Source organism: Lepidochelys kempii, chromosome 15, assembly GCF_965140285.1.
Source record: "Lepidochelys kempii isolate rLepKem1 chromosome 15, rLepKem1.hap1, whole genome shotgun sequence".
NCBI lineage: Eukaryota > Metazoa > Chordata > Testudines > Cheloniidae > Lepidochelys > Lepidochelys kempii.
Window position 1 is genome coordinate 19,653,544 of NC_136394.1, and position 16,852 is coordinate 19,670,395.

The following is a 16,852-nucleotide window of genomic DNA, read 5'->3' on the forward strand; positions in this document are numbered from 1 at the left end:
GCTAGCTAAGTTTACTCTCTGATCTCTAGAAAACAGCAATCTCCCCTACCAAGAAAACCCATTACCGGTCCACAGACAGAAGATTTTCCCCCTCAACAGATGTTGATTTAATTATGCCCAAGCCAAAGCTTTCACAGTCCACAAAAATCATTTTCTCCACCAGGAAGTGGATACCTTTTTATTACAGATAACAAGTTTCATACAAAAAGAAAAGGAGTACTTGTGGCACCTTAGAGACTAACCAATTTATTTGAGCATAAGCTTTTGTGAGCTACAGCTCACTTCATCGGATGCATTTTCTTTTTGCGAATACAGACTAACACGGTTGCTACTCTGAAAAGTTTCATACAGTATACACTGCCCCAATCCCTTTTTCTCCTAAGTCAGAACATGGGTTAGGGATGCTCAGGAAATTGATTGTATGTAAATGTAAATGTACAGAAGGAAATCTGTAAGAAGTGAATAGATTTTCATCCCTATGATAAGGGGCTGACCTATTTTTACTGATAACTATAACATCAGAAGTACAGCATCTGTTATACAGACATAGTCTGGTCTTGAATTGGGCCAGTTCCTGCTGCCATCTTGTCCTCCAGAATCTCCGTTTTTATTTATAAAAGAAAAACAGTAAGTCTGTGTCATGATTGCAAAGAAAATGTGAAATGAATGTAACCAATGCAGTGATGTTTGCCTAGATCTGCCGAGAGTCTCAAATAGTAGCTCCAAGGGGTGTGAATTGTACCATAGAATGTTAACTCAGAGACTCAATTATGAGATTTTCATTGAGACTGGCTTGTAGGCACAGCTGGAGAAAGCACCGCACCTTTATTTCCCCCCCAAAAAATCAAGCCCTGAGGTTACTAGTATATCCTTGACTGAATTAGAATGTTATAGAATAACACTTTGGGTTTGAATTACAAAAATCCACCTCACAAATTAGGAAAATAGTCAAATTACAGAGTAAAATTCCAACCTCCGTTACTCTGTGAAAGCCCACAGAAGTCACAAAAGAGGAAAATGTTTGGTCCATTGTTTTATTTTGCTTCCCTTCCCCCCCAGTCATGGGCAAATCTGAAAAAAACAGACATTCAGCTTTGGATAAACTTATTGGAACTATCCAATGCTCTTGAGTCTGTACACCTGTGTAGGATAAGGCAGTCTGTTTCCATAGCTTACGCTACACATTGTCGCTTACTCTTCTGAGTATAGACAGGACTGCAGCAGATCGTGCCTTCTTTCAGTATGTGAAAACATTTAGGTTTTATTTTAACCCATTCTTGGTGGTATTTGAGATTCTATCACAGGAAACAATGGTGCTCCTTGACTCTTTGCAAACCCCTGAATGTAGATGCATCGAATGAGCACACTCATCTTTTTGGGAAAATACTTGGAATGTTATTGACCTGACATTGTTCAAATGGCAAAGGAGCCAGATACATTTGGTTGCAGATGTTATAAATATGCTGTGTGTGGACCTCAGAGAAAAAGAGATGCTCAGCTGACCTCCAGAGGAGCCTATTCTTGTACTAAGAAGTGTAGTGTCAGCTCTTTCTATCAGCTAACAGTCTGCAAACCTTGGGATAATGCAACGTGCAAACGTATAACCCTTCCATCCTTCCAAAACATTATCCATGACAGCAATGAAACCACTAGTCCAATATTTCACCCTTAAGAAAAGATTAGACATTTATTCAAATTATGAAAACATCCAGTTACATTAGCTAGGATATAAATTCTCATGCTTTAGGACATTAACTGATTGGGTTAGGAAGAAACTTCCCTTAGCACTCGGCTATTATATAATTATCCACTATGGAGTTTTTTGTACCTTTCTCAGAAGCAACGAGTTCTGGCCACTCTATGAGAGACCAGACTAGATAAGCTGCACCATTGGTCTGATACAACTTGGCAATCACTATTCCTATCCCTAAACAAAAGCTGAACAACAGGGTCTTGGAGACTGAATCGTCCCATACACTTCAGTGCTAATGTAATAAAATCCAATTGCTTCCACAGTGTTGGCTGCTTTGGATAGACTTGGGTTTCTGTCCTCATTCTCCTCCCACAGTGTTATCAAAAGGGTTACACTAGTGTAAACAGTATAAGTAAGCTTGGCAGAATTTTACTTTTATGTGTTTATAATTCTGACAGATAATACTGATATTTATTTTTAAGCATTTTTCCCACTTTTTATTAACTTAAATTTTCACAGTGTTGGGAGATTATGGTGGGGGTGTCAGACAGTTATTTAATGACAGCAGACGCTGTGATTCAAGAAGTTAAAGCTTGATAAACTGTTAAAACACAAAGTGTCACCATCACAAGTCAAAATATATAAAGTAAATATCCTTAAATCAACAGCTCAGACCTGTTTTCACTATTCATTTGCTAATCCATTTGTAACAACCCTATCTGAAAAGTCTAAATCCCTGGATTTTTACTCTCATAAATTATAAGCAGTATTTTTTCTTACTTTGCCTCTCCATAAAAGTTGATTATGATCAATGCAAATATTTTTTCATTGGTTTGTATGTGTACAGTGAAATCAACACTTACTGACACTGACTGTTAAAGATCTAATCCTTCCAAGACTAATCATAAGTGAGACCAGATGCAGATCTCAGCTTCTTGTTTTACAGTTACTTCCCTTTCCCACATTTCTAAGTCCACCGATAGCATTAAACCTCAGCAATAGGGCGGACAGTTTCAACAGAAGAGATCTTTTCTCTACCTCGGTCACTTCCCGCCCTTTTATCTTTAGTAAAGTTCAGAAGTTGTATATTCATAATCAGACTGAACTAAAAGTACTGTCATGAATCAAATACACAGAGTAGCAATCACAAACTACGCACAAAAGGTTTGGACATCTACTAAAATATCCTGACCCTGTCCCCACTCAAAGAATGCAGCAATAACAATCCCTGAGTCTTTGGGCATCTGGCTACTCTGATGCCAGCCCATGTATGTTAGTGTAATATATGCCACATTATATGAATGCCTGGCTGAACTGGCTTTTGTTTTCCCCTGCGTTCTGTTCTCTGATACTAAGCTACATACCACGACACTCTGCAATACTACAACTCGGCATTTGAGATAAGCAGATGGGCAACTTGTCAAAATCAAGATACATTTGTTCTATGTCTTGGTACAAACTGTGGAGGTATCTTCATGGACCAGTACCTGAAATGTTAGTGTCCATAACAAAGGTAAGGAAAGGTACTGAACAACAAATTAAGGAGCTGGGATGAACTGATGGGTTGGATTTGAGAGATGTGTAAAAAGCGTTTTGTAACTTGTAAAATCATTTGTATAAATATTCCTAGCTGAAATATGCAGCTCTGGGAGAACACATTAGGGGAGAGGGATAGCTCAGTGGTTTGAGCATTGGTCTGCTAAACCTAAGGTTGTGAGTTCAATCCTTGAGGGGGCCATTTAGGGATCAGCGGCAAAAACTGGGGATTGGGGTCCTGCTTTGAGCAGGGGGTTGGACTAGATGACCTCCTAGGTCTCTTCCAACCCTGATATTCTATGATTCTGTACCAGGTGAATGCAACAAGACAGCTTCCCAGAGAATGGTATTGTATCAAACCTTTTTCCTGTACTATATTATTACAGGCTGTTAGTAATAAACCTGACTGATACTGGGTATTTGGTTTCTTGAATCTATTTCCTAACAAAACAATGTATGATCAAGCAATTAACCATACACGTTATCAACGGCACACTGAGGAATAAAAGGCCTGATTCTCTGCCCTACACCTTACCTTGTGCAGTCACTTACAGCAGTGCAAGGTGAGTGGAAAGCACTCCTAGTCCGAATGATAGTGCTTTGCACACACTTTGCACTAGTGTAAATCACTGCAGACAGCGTTGGGCACTAAAGAAATAGGCCCTAAAAGCTTAGTGTTCATAGTTGGTATTTGCATTTAAGGTTTCCTATGAAAGAAACTCTTCCAAAATTGGGAGATGTTCACAAACCACCTAATGTCATGTGACACTGCTAATTACTCACATTTTGTGATTAGCTTAAACTGATTAACAAACCTGCAGAATAGATTTTATAGATCAAATATTACTTTAGCATTCTAAGCAGGGGAAATTCAATCAGTCTAGCCACCAGGGGGGAAAAATGATTTACCAGTGTAGATTACTGTCAGAAAGTGTAAGATAACATGGCTCTGATACTGCAGCCTACTAGCACCTACTAGCACCATTGCAATCAGGCATTTCTCAATATTTCCATCATAAACCGTTCCTTTTCAGAGGTGCATAGCTTACTCACAAGAATATGATCCGAGCCAAACCTCAGTTTGTCAGGTCCCAGCCCAGGAGGTAACTTTTATATCAGAAAAGTTATGGAAATAAAAATCTTTGAACATTTTAAAATTGATGTGAGGCCAAAATAAATCCAGCTTCAGCAGCTACTTTTGTTTCAAATTCTGTCCCCCGGGGTAGCAAGCGAGGTAATAAGTAGGCAAAGCTGTAAGAGCGAGTGCTTTATTAAACAGACTGAGCCAGTGTAAGTGAATGCAGCAACCATGACTTCATTGCCTTCCAATGGAGCTGCCCCATTTGGGCCAACGAAGGATCTGGTTTACTGTGAGCCAATTTTGCATCCTATTGCAATGCTGTTGCTTCCCCTGCCACATGCAGAGCTACCCTCTAGGTGATAACAGCGGAGGAGGAACAAGGGAGCAGTGGGGGCTAGCACCCTGCAGTGGAAATATTGTGGGGGCACCGTTTCTGTGTAAACCTACATGCCTGAGGCATGGGGGAGGCAAGACTGGAACCCAGAGGGACTGGAGCAGCCGCCATGGGGCCTGAGGACAGGCTGGAGAGCAGGGAGCGGGACCCAGAGGGGCTGGAATAGGCCTGGGAGCAGGCAGAAACCCCTAGCTAGGACCCTCCTTCCCAGGCTGGAGCCAGCTGCCCCCCCCCCAACCCAAGTCTCAGCACTTCCCCTCACATCCCTCCACCCCCATTTGCAGAGAGCTTCTGCCCTCCTTCCCCTTACCGTAGGCTTGAGCTTATACGCTGAAACTCCAGTGTGACTCCAAACTATGTCCCTTCTGAAACCCGATCTCTTTTCTTCCATTCCACTTATCCCGCTACAGCGCTGTCCTTTAAAATGGCTGTGATATTTCATTATTTTTTCATGTTCAAAATCCAAACACAGACTACAAAGGTTTCCCCAGATTACTGAGTCCAGTTCTTCAGACAGCCGGGTTTGTTTTGTTTTTGTTTTTTTCCAAGCAAATAACCAGTAATCAACCTACTGTCTACAGAATATGGAAACTAGAACACAAGATGGTGGAAAGGTCAAAACTTCTAACTCCAGCTGCTATCGATTACTGCACATAACTGTGATCCTTAGAGTTTTTCTGAAGGAAGAACTCATTGGAATGCGGCATGGTTTGTGCTCTTTCCATACTTCGATTTGAAACTGAAACTTTGCAGGCCATTTAGTCCTTCAAGGCCTTTGAATATTTTGAAAGCAAAAATTAAAAAGGCCAAGTATCTTGCCTTTCTGAAAGTGGCTGATGTTTATACACAGGAACCCTCTTGCATAAGTATTTTATAGTGCGGAAATGTATCCACCTGAAAAGGCTATTAAAGATAAATAACCCATGTAATAAGCAGTCTCCATCTATTTATTAACATAATAGGCAGTAAGAGCTTCTGTAATAACTCATAGGCAGTTTGAAAAGTTCACAATGAGGTTTTTTTCCCCCCTCCTTTGGGAAATGAGGGTGTCTGGATTTTGCATCTTCTTCTGAAATACCCACCAAAGCAAAATAGGATGAATATTTACAAGCGGGATGAAACTCAGAAAAGGCATGAGCATATAAAAACCCAATGTTAACATGACAGACCTGATTTAAAGCGAAACCCGCAAAGGGGCAAATTATCAGGCCACTAAATCTGCTGGAGCTGGGGAGAAAGCTGGTAGAGGCTGTGAAGCTGGATCCTGTGCTAGCTGCCCCCATACACGTGACATAACGGGAAGGAGTGGACATGGGCCAGGGTGGGGATGATGAGGTGAAGCATAGAAAGCTTCACTATGCCTCAGTCTTTCCTTGGGGTAAGGTCACTGAGCAACCTCATGCCAGGGCCAGGAGACATAGAATGATGGAACCACAACCAGCTTCCTGCCGCCCCACCTCTCCACTGCATGTGGGTGGAACATCCAGCCCTAAGAAATTCAGTCAAGCCAGAAGAGCTGGTCCCAACTCTCTCTCTTTTGTCAGGCTATTGCATAGGTCTAAACAATGGGTGATCTTGTGACTCCACAATGATGGGGATGGTCTATGGGCAAGGGTAAATTAAGGAAAAGCTGACAGCCTGAACCAGTATTCTTCCAGCATTTTGATTATTCAGACTCATCAAGCCCTGTGTCCTGTTTTGCTGTCTGACTAACATTTTATCTCATTTTATTGCAAGTGATTTTTGACACTGGAAAACATCACTGTTTACTACATCAGAAGAAAAAATCCATTACACCAGTCACGAACTGGCGATAACGTGAGGCTGCTTGGGTATTAACATTTCACTGTTTCCCAACTCAGTAAGCTGCATCTTTAACCAGGCTCGTGTGCTCGATCAGAATGTTCTTGATACACTCATCGCTGGTTTAGGGATGCGTTAGCTGGGAATTTACAAAGTCTCTAAACACATGGAGAGAGTCGGGCTGAATGATATATCGCCTTCTCCTTCCACCTGTACAGGCAACTGCATTCCATTTTATTTTAATTAAAACCCAGCAGGTGTTTCATTAGAGTCGATCCAGACAACAAGGATGTCGGTTCCTGAGCAAAATAAAAATGAAGCAATCTACAACATCTTGGGTTAGTATTAACTGGCCCAGGAGATGGCATTTCTTATTGTCCATAGCACTGTATGTGACTGGAAAGCAGGAGTGATTTAATCAGGACAGCTGGTTAGTGCTTGACAATTGACTTGCCATAACCATTAATGCTGAAGCAAAGCATTCCCTTCCCTGGTGAATGAGCCCTTCGAAACTTGCAAACATACTGTTTGCTCTATTATAGAACTCCTCACTGTGAGCCTGCATTTCCCCCCCCAAGGCTTGATCTGAGGAATAGATAATTTAAGGAACATCGTGGAGGTTGTTAAGTCTGAAATGAGACCTACCAGCTTTGTTCTGGTACACTACAGTGCATGTGACACAAGCGTATGTGAGCACACCGTGCCATCTGCTGCATTCTGTCTGCTGGTCGTGTGAGCTAGCAACATCTGAAACGGAAGAATCCAATGTCTAGTGTGATCTAGCACAGGCTTCCAGTATGTTTCAATACTAGGCTGGCTCATAAGCTGATTGGGCAAAACATACATGTTACATATATGCCCGTGAACAAGGCACATGCCACTTTCAGTATCCACTGGTCATCCACACAGAATGATGGGCAGCCCCGTTGTTGATGAGCTGAATGCTTTTCTTTATCAGGGATCATTTAAAAGACACTAGACCAGATTCATAGCTGGTGCAAAGCAGCAGCAGGACGCCATTGATGTCAGTGGAGTTATGCTGATTTACACCAGTTGAAGATCTGGCCTGGTATTCCATTGACAAGTCGCTATTTTTTTCCTGAGATCATTTAAAAGACCCATTTGCTTTATGTGGGGAGTGAAATTTGGAGGTTTCTCATCCTTGATGGTGTCTTTGAAACTCATTTAAAAAATTCAGACTTGCCCAAACTGAGCTGTCAAAACATAAGGCACCATTCACACTGGGATTACTGCAGCATGATCTTGCTTCTGCAAGCAATTTACAGGTGACTCTCTCAGGTGCGGACATAGAGTGGTATTGACTGTGTCAGAGGCCGAGAGAGGAAGAGATAAAAGCTTGCACCATCCAAAATACATCCTGAAATACCTTTTGATTATTTTCAGAACTATTGAGGGGGTTCTTGTGACTTTTCAGAATGGAAGGTGTCTTGTCTTTTGCTCTTTATACAAAATACAGAACCAGGCAGTCACAGTAAGATCCATATAATCACTGTGTTACTAACAACATATAACATGTTATACCTAGCTATATATATACACTGCTACATTGGCACAGGGATCTGGTAGCTTCTGATATCTAGAAGACAATGAGAGCCACTAGAGGGCTCTCAAGCTATTTAATGACATTTTACCCAATTCCTGCACAGTACAGGTGGACTCTTTAAAGGGCACACAGGTCAGGTAGGCACCTAACTCCTATTGAAAGTCAATGGGAGTTGGCTGGCTTTGAAAAATCTCCCCGCAGAGTGACAAAGAGGATGAAGGTGGTAGGGACTTGCAAACCACCACTGTTACATATTTGACTCCTTTGAAGAAGCATCCAAGAAGGAAAGAAATGAGCGCCACAGACCTATTCATTGTTTCAGACAAGGCCTGATTCTCCACTGACCAGCACTGTCTGTTATCAGTTACACCCTATGCAAAGTGGGTATAAAATACAACTCAGACAGAAAGGTGCTATTTGCATAGGTGACTACCCAAGGGGCTAAGCAGAGGAGAATCAGGCTCTGAGGTTATTGATCTGATACGAAACAAAGCAGTGGTGATCTGGGACTCGGGAGTGATGAAAAGAGGAACTCATCAGAGATGAAAGCTGATCAGACTCCCACTAGCTCGGCAGATGCTGAAATAAGATTCTGAAATATTAACCAAAATCTGAGTGATAGGAGCTAGATACCACCTCTGCTGTTGGTGTTTTGGGGTTTTGTAATTTATTAACTCATGAAAGCTCAGTTCCTATGCAGCATTTGGTTCTCATTAAGGTTCCCCCTTTAACCTAGTTCTCCAGCTGAGTTATTCAAAGGGCGAGTGACTTCTTCAAGGTCAAATAGAAAACAAATCACTCAGCCTGGCTGCAGTCCCAGAAAACAAACTTGACATGGCATCTATGCCAATGCTGCTTGCTGTATTTGTGATTTTAAAAATGGGCCACAGCAAAGTGATGGAGATCCATATTGGCACAGCTATGTAACTCAGGTGCCCTCTTAAAGCAGTATATCCACAGGCTGCCACTGTACCCAGGAGAATCAGGAGTAATATACTAAATAGCTCACTGCTATTTCAACCCCCATATTACCACTGGACCAACTTCTCAAAGTGCAAGCGAAGCTACTCTAGAGCCAGCCCAGAACTAAAGAACGTGTCCCAAGCATTTCTCCCAGTGACTATCCCTGTGTAATTCACAGTAACAGAACTTTCTCTCCAGTCTCTTCAGGGATAGAGAGTGAAACTGTCCACAGCTCATAACTGGGGAGGAAAGGCTGAGTATTTAGATCTCCTATCTCTGGCACTAAACTGGTTCTAGAGGTTTATTATTTATTAGAGATGGACTCACACTGGATCCAGATGGCTTTAACTTCAAAGAAGTTTAGATTTAGATCTGATTCTGTTTCTGAATTTCGTGGCTCTGGCTTCTCTCTGAAGATTCTAGAAGTAAAGGCAGTATAGGCTGGAAAAACTTCCTTCTTCCATGTAACACCTGTGAGAAATTCCTCTGCTCCAAGCTCCATCAGTACCATCCCCACCTCTCAATTCTGTGTAGTCAGCAAAAGCAGAAAGGAACTTGTATGTGACACACACCCATCCGAAAGAAGCATGTTTGCCAGAAAGAAAATCCCCGCTCCTGATTCCCAAACTCCAGAGCTGCAGAAATCCTTTAGGATGCCCATCTCTAAAAAAGACCAATAAATATTTTCTTCGAGTGAGCTGCATTTCACAAACAAGTTTCTTAGAAACAAAGCCATTTGATGCAGTTGGAAACCATGGCTTACAGGACCTGAGCTTGACTTACGGCAGCCAGCATTATAGAAGGTTTGGAAGCAGTGAACAAAAATAATTGAGCATGCTCTGACAATTTGCCATCTTCTGTAGCCTTTTGTAGCCGGATCTTTGACATTTTGATTACTTTTCTCTTTTCTACAATTCATGATACAAAGGAACACACCCTCAGGCTTTATTACAAATCTTGATTCTTTGTTTTATTTCCATAAGGAGCGGACAGAGCAAAAGTAAACACAGACTAAAGAGGAATATTGTCAAGTTACCTTTCATGAAATAATATGAATTCTGCAATTATGGACCTACACTGTAGTGCTTCCTGCCAATATTTAACATTGCAAGTTGCAACCAGTGTTCCGTTTAAAGCCTAATTTTTAGCCGTTGGGGACTTTGCTAAAAAATCTTGTATTTATCTCCAAATCGGCATGTTTTCCGCCCAGCCAAAGTTGAATTTTTCTGCCAAGTTTGACGAAAATTACTGGAAAAGTTTGAGAGTTAGGTAGAAATGGTACATTTGCTTCTATCAGTGCAGTGCCTCGCACATTGGGGCCTGTAACAGGCGGCCTACCCCTCTAAGGGCCGGGAAGCCTGGGCTAGCCAACCTGGCATCTTAAGGCAAAGGAGGCAGGATTAATTGAGGTCATATGACAACCTGAAACACTTGGACTCAGAGAAGGGCAGAGAACTCAGTTTGGAGGGCAGGAACCACAGGGAGCAAGTTTGGCTCCTGAGGCAGGCTCTGAAAGAAGCTGGGGGTGTCAGGAAAAGCAGCCTGGAGGTGTGTGTCGTATTCCAGAGCTTGGAAGGTGGAAAGGTAGCCCAGAAGGGAGGAGACGGGGGGAGTCCAGGAAAGTAGCCTGGGAGTCACACCTTCAGAAACCAGGGAAGGGCCAAGACAGCAGCACAGGGGAGGTTACCTGCTGATTTCTTGGAGCTGGAGAGTGGGATAAAGAAAACGAGGCCTGGGAAAGGACTGGGAGTGGTTTATTTTCTTTGCGGATTGTTTTGTTAATAAATGCAGGGCCCAAGGAGGGCAGTTACGGGACAGAAAGCCTTTGTGCCTTGTGGAATATTTCTGGGAACCTAGTGAAAGGAAATAGACAGGGAGTGCCAGCAGAGCCAGGCCTTATGGCAGGCCCCAGCCTGGTTGTGGTTTTCATGCGCTGCTTCAATATAAATGTTAAATAATTAATAAAAATAATCATCGTGATTTGAAATTCAGACAGAAATGAGAATAAATCCTTTTGTTACTCTTAAAAAAAAAAAGGATTACTTTTTAGGTAACCCCACGTGCTCCCCACACGTCACCCCTGCTGACTCATATACTAAAATCTCTTCCTATTAGTACTTGAAGCTCTACACACCTATTCATAGATTTCAAGGCCAGAAGAGATTATTAGGCTGTCCAGTTAACATGGACCATAGGCTTTCCCCCCGTTACCGCTGTATTGAGCCGAATAGCTTGTTTGGTTGAAGTATATCTTCCAGAAAGGCATCCAGTCTTGACCTGAAGACAGGGAGAGTCAGAATCCATCATTTCCCTTGGTAGCTTGATTCAATGGTTAATCACCCATGTGTAGTTGAATGTCCTGAAAAATGATGGCATGTTGATTCATTTATTTCCTTTTGTACAAAATCGTCAATTACTCCAAGATCTAGGTAACTTTGTGAAATATTTAAAACTCAATCTTTATTTAATAGATCCATTAACTTCACCTCTTCCCTCTTACCAAACAATAAGCAACTAAAACGAACAAAACTGGTGGGTAATTGTGGGGGAGCGGGGGGAGAAATCCATAAGTCAAGTTATTAATTATTTGTAACCTAGGCTATTCCTATTGAAAGTGTCTTGTAGTCTGCACACATCTGGAAGCTCTAAAGAACCTTTGAACCACCCCAACATTCCATCCCTTGTCAAATCCCTTGCATTGACCTGAGGTCAAACACATGCTACACCACTGTGAAGACTAAATGAGAACTTACATTTCCAAATTATATAAATTGGTGCAAAATAAGGTTCTAATTTGCATATTAATGGGCAGGTTTCAAATGTGCATTGGGGGTACCCTGAGCTCCTAAGGAAGTAGCTTCTGAAAAGGGGTGAAATCCTGACCCCATTGAAGTTGATGGGAGTTTTACCATTGCCTTCAAAAGAGCCAGGATTTCAGCCCTAGCTCTTCCAAGGATTGTAGCTACAGTGGGAGGCTTTTTTGAGTACGTACTGGGATTCAACACTGGCATGGCACTGGCAATGGGATAGATGAAGCACAAAATTACAAGCTGAAGATTCTAGAGTTCACTTGTCTTTCATCTGTTTGCGCAATATTAAGCAACATGGGGCTCCAATCCTGATCAGGGCCTTTGGGCACTGCCATAAATAACAAACTTCATTCTACCTAATTATACTCCTACAAATACAGCCTAGTGGAAAGTGGAAGCAGAGTTAAGTTTGTTTGAAGCTACTTTTTTAAAAAAAAGGTGAAAATGTTAAAGTTGTGCCTTGACTTTTAGTTTCCTCGCTTTTTTCTGTTTGTTTTTATAAAACTTCTAAAGTTCATTTCATAGATTCCAAGGCCAGAAGGACCAGTGTGACCATCTAGTCTGACCTCCTGTATAATACAGGCCATAAATCTCTCACAAAATAATTCCTAGAGCATCAAAGACATAGTTCCTCTTGAGTTATTTATACACTCTTACAATCTTAATTATGTTTTTCTCTGGAAAAATGAAAGGATGTATAGATGGCTCTATTCAACTTTCGAATATGGACCCTGCCTTCATGCTTGTTTGTAAAGTACATAGCATACTGTGAGCACTATGGAATTAGTAATATTATATACAGTATAAATATAAACACTATATAATATAGATTATGAGAGCTGTATGAGTAATGAAAAAAGTATATTTCTTAATTTTCCCTAAGAGACTAGAACTTGTCATTCAGGAATGAATTCAAAAACATTTAGGAATCTGAGCTCCTTGAGTCTAATCAATCTGTGACCTGATCACAGTCTATAAGTACCTAAGTGAAGAACAAATATTTGATAACGGGCTCTTCAGTCAAGTAGACAAAAGTATAACAAGATCCAATGGCTGGAAGTTGAAGCTAAACATATTCAGTCTGGAAAAAAGATCTGCATTTTTTGACAGTGAAGGTAATTGACCATTGGAACAACATGCCAAGGGTTGTGGTGGATTCTACATCGCTAACCATTTTTAAATCAATATTGGAATTTTTTTTCTAAAAGATCTGCTTTATTCAATCAGGAATTATTTTGGGGAAGGTCTATGGCTGGTGTTATATAAGAGGGCTGACCAGATGATCACAATAGTCTTTTCTAGCCTCAGAATCTGTGAATCTATATTCTACTTGCTTGTTTGAATAGATGGTGCTTTCACTAGCTAGCCAAGTAGGGAATTTTATCTTTAATACTACTTTTAAAGTCAGCTTTTTGCTACCTCCTCTGCACCCCATTAACCTCTGCTCAGTTAATTGGAGACTGACTCCAGCAAGTGGTAGGTATCACTTTACAATGTACTACATACAGAGTAATAAACATACTTTGAAGTCAGTGGAATAATTGAGGTGGGGGCTGGGAAAAGAGGAGCAATAAAAAGTGCCCTGATTTATGTGGCTAGATTACAGCAGATTTAAATTCTGTTCATTAATGACTGCAGCACTTTTTAAAATGCTCAGCATAGATCTAACACAACAGTATACACAGTGGAAGGTGGTAAGCAGCAACTGCTTGGATTGAGATCAAGGCCATTGGCGTACGGTACAGGAATTCAGCCAAGACGGCCCTACTGAAAGGAGAACAAGGTTTAGAGCTTCACGAAAGTAAGCTCTGAAATAGCTACATTGTTATTTTGCAACTGAACTGCTCCTAACTGTATACCCACATACCTAGACACAATAATAGGTTTGATTAGTGGCTTGGTTTTGAACAGCACATGTTTTCCATGTGCTGGAACAGGAGTTTCTTATTTTCTTTTATTCGCTGCTTCTCTAAAGGGACATTTCAAATGAAAATAGTAGCGTAGTATAACTTTTGGGCTCTGCTATCGTGTTTGCATTTTAGCCAAGGTAAAATTGATCAGCTGGGATGAAAGTACTTTCAGGAGTATCTTCTGGTTCTGTGTTCTTTTCAGTCTCCAAGCTTTGCAGTGCTGCATATCAGCTCATGGGAGAGTAAAGTGAGAGAAGATTTCCATAACTGGGGCTTAGCCATGAAATCCTCTGTTGTGGAAACATACTCAAATAAGTTCCATAAAGCTTCTCTACATTAAGGGTGGACTCCCACAGCAAAAGGAAGCAAGTTTGTTTTTCTGACCTGGGGGTCAGTCTCTGAGGTTATTGGCTTGTATATGGCACTGAACAGATGGGTTTAAAAGCAGCTCTGCATGGCTATTATTGGAGAAGCAATTTTCTGAAGTCTACTATGGGTGAAGCAAAAAGGGAGGGAGTCTAAGGTGAGTGAATCGATTTCCTAAATCAATACATTGTACAAAGAGCAAACCTAGTAGCTAGCCTCTTGATCTCAGATTTAGCTGGCATTACAGGATCTGCACAGTCCAGAAGTCACCCAACTACCCCAACGAAAAGATGCTTTCAGTAAACTCCAAGAAACCAGTCCAGGCATTTCACAGGAAGCTTGGCTCTCAGGAGCATTTCCACTTCTGAGTGGAACTACGAATGGCGGAGACATGCAGCGATGGAATATAACTTTCAATATGGAAACAAAACTTTTTAATGTTTCAAAAGTGGTTGGGCTAGGGGACAGTTCTGTTTGGTTCTTTACCAGAGCAGTTTGCCCATTTCTTATTGTTGTTTTTGTTTTTAAAAAGGGTAAACTTAAACTTGCTGGAAAATTTATAAGTGTTAGTTGGTGGGGATGTCCCAGCAGACATTGCTATAAAGGCCACATGTAGGCTAGGCTGTTGGAATGAGGATGGCCTGATAGCTAAGGCACTGGATTGGTCCTCAGGAGTCCTGGGTTCACGTCTCTTCTACAGACTCCCTGTCTGACCTTGGGCAAGTTATTTAATCTCCTTGTAGCTCAATTTCCCAGCTGTAAAATGGAGGAAAATAATATTTCTCTTGTCTAAGTAAATTGTAAGCTCTTGAGGGCATGGACTGTCTATTACAATGTGTATGTACAGTACGTAGCACAAAGAGGTCCTGTTCTTCAAATACAGTGACTACAAATTCATATAATGGGAACATTACACCTGTCTCTCCAAATCTAAAGGGATGAATAAGTGTTTGGCAGGACAAAACTCCTTAAAAACATTTTCTTTCTTGTGGTTTTGCTTCCTTTGGAACTTATTGGAGAAGAGGAAGGTTGAGCATAGTTTTAAGATGTTTGGAATGCAGCCATTTAACCAGACTGTCTGATATTGTAATAAGTTCCAGGTGCGTATATGTACTTCTGCCCTCTGCTGGATGGAATCAGACCTGCTCAGCTGTGTGTCATAAGTCCCATAGTGCTAATAGTTCATAAAAATTCTCCTTTAACCCCTGTGCATTTGGAGGAAGAAGGAGGTCTGAATTTTATGCCCATTGATCCTGTGAAGTACCAACTGGCAGTAGTGTGCAGCATTACAATGCTAAAGTCCTTTGTTTCCACACATTAGCCCTTTACAACCCAGACATTAAAGACCTCCTTTAAATAATGTATACAGCATGAGGATAATTGAATTCAAAAGAGCCATGCTGGTCGGTGCTGGTCGGGCTCTGTTGACATAATATAACACCACCTAAAATAATACAAACATTCATGGCAATGGAAGTGTGATGCCAAGGAGCCTTGAGAAAGAATTAAGCTCTTCATGGACAATCCAGAGCACTGTAATACTACCTTGGTTGACAATTGAATGGCATTAAAATGTCTGGAAGTTTATTGCTTGTAGCAGAGGGACCCTAAGAGCTACACTTGACAACAGGTCATTTAAATTACCATGATGCCATGTAGTATGTAAAATAACTGCCTGTTCTCAAACAGGCATTTGCTAGATTCAGTTGCAACCTTTCGCCCTGCAATTATTTTGTACCCTGGTGAGATCTTTTCTCATAAAATACCATGTTAAGTAGGCAGGCGAGTATGATACTATTTCAAATGAAGTTGATAGCAAAGAGGATGGCTTCTGTGAATAGCCATGTGGGAGCTAGAGAAATTTGCCAGCCTTGGGAGGAGACTTAAGGATGTGCTTCCTGAAAAGCATCTTATGGGGGGAGAAAGCATGCTAATAAAGTCTTTTAACTGAACTTTGCTTATTAGGGATCCTGATTCACCACTGCATTACTTGGCAGTGTAAATCTGCAGCCACACAGCCGTGAATCAAGCTCTAGGTCCATAGTAAATTTAGGCCTACTTTATCCAGTCTTTGCCGTTCCAGAGGCAATAAAAGAGGTAGCAAATTACAGGCAACACTGACATTTTTCCATCTGCTCTAAAAGCTCTAAAGGAAAAAATGGGCCATGCAATAGCAGTAACCTCGCAAAGGATGCCCTACCCCCCTTGTCAAAGGGGCTTCTTCCTCTTCCTAATGAATGTAAGAGGTATTTAGAGTTGATAGCTAATCATATCCTTTTAGAAATCTTGCCAAAAAGTCTCCTTTGCTGAGTCTATTAGAATCTCATGAGCAGTCAGTGACACCCAAGCAAGAGCCAGATGTCTTCTGTCTTTTCCTCAGACTAAGTGATGTTCACCCCTGTGAAGAAGGCCTCAAAACAAGGCTTAAATGGTGCATAGGCCTTGTGTTGCCTCTTTTTGTAGGGGGGCATTTCACCCGATGTGCGCACATGGTAATTGCTGGTTCTAAGTTCCTGAGCTTTGCATCACTATCAACAGCATCAGTGTTGTATTCCATTTCCAAACCATCACCATTCAGATGGGGGGAACGGAGGGGGAGATCGCTCTTCATACACCCAGTTCACCCCAGCTAGCGAAGTGTGACAGCACTCTGCGACTGCAGTAACACCGGAATGCTGCCCGTGGGAGGAACTAAGCATTCTTCTGAGCCTAAGTGGCAGAAGCGCGTCATC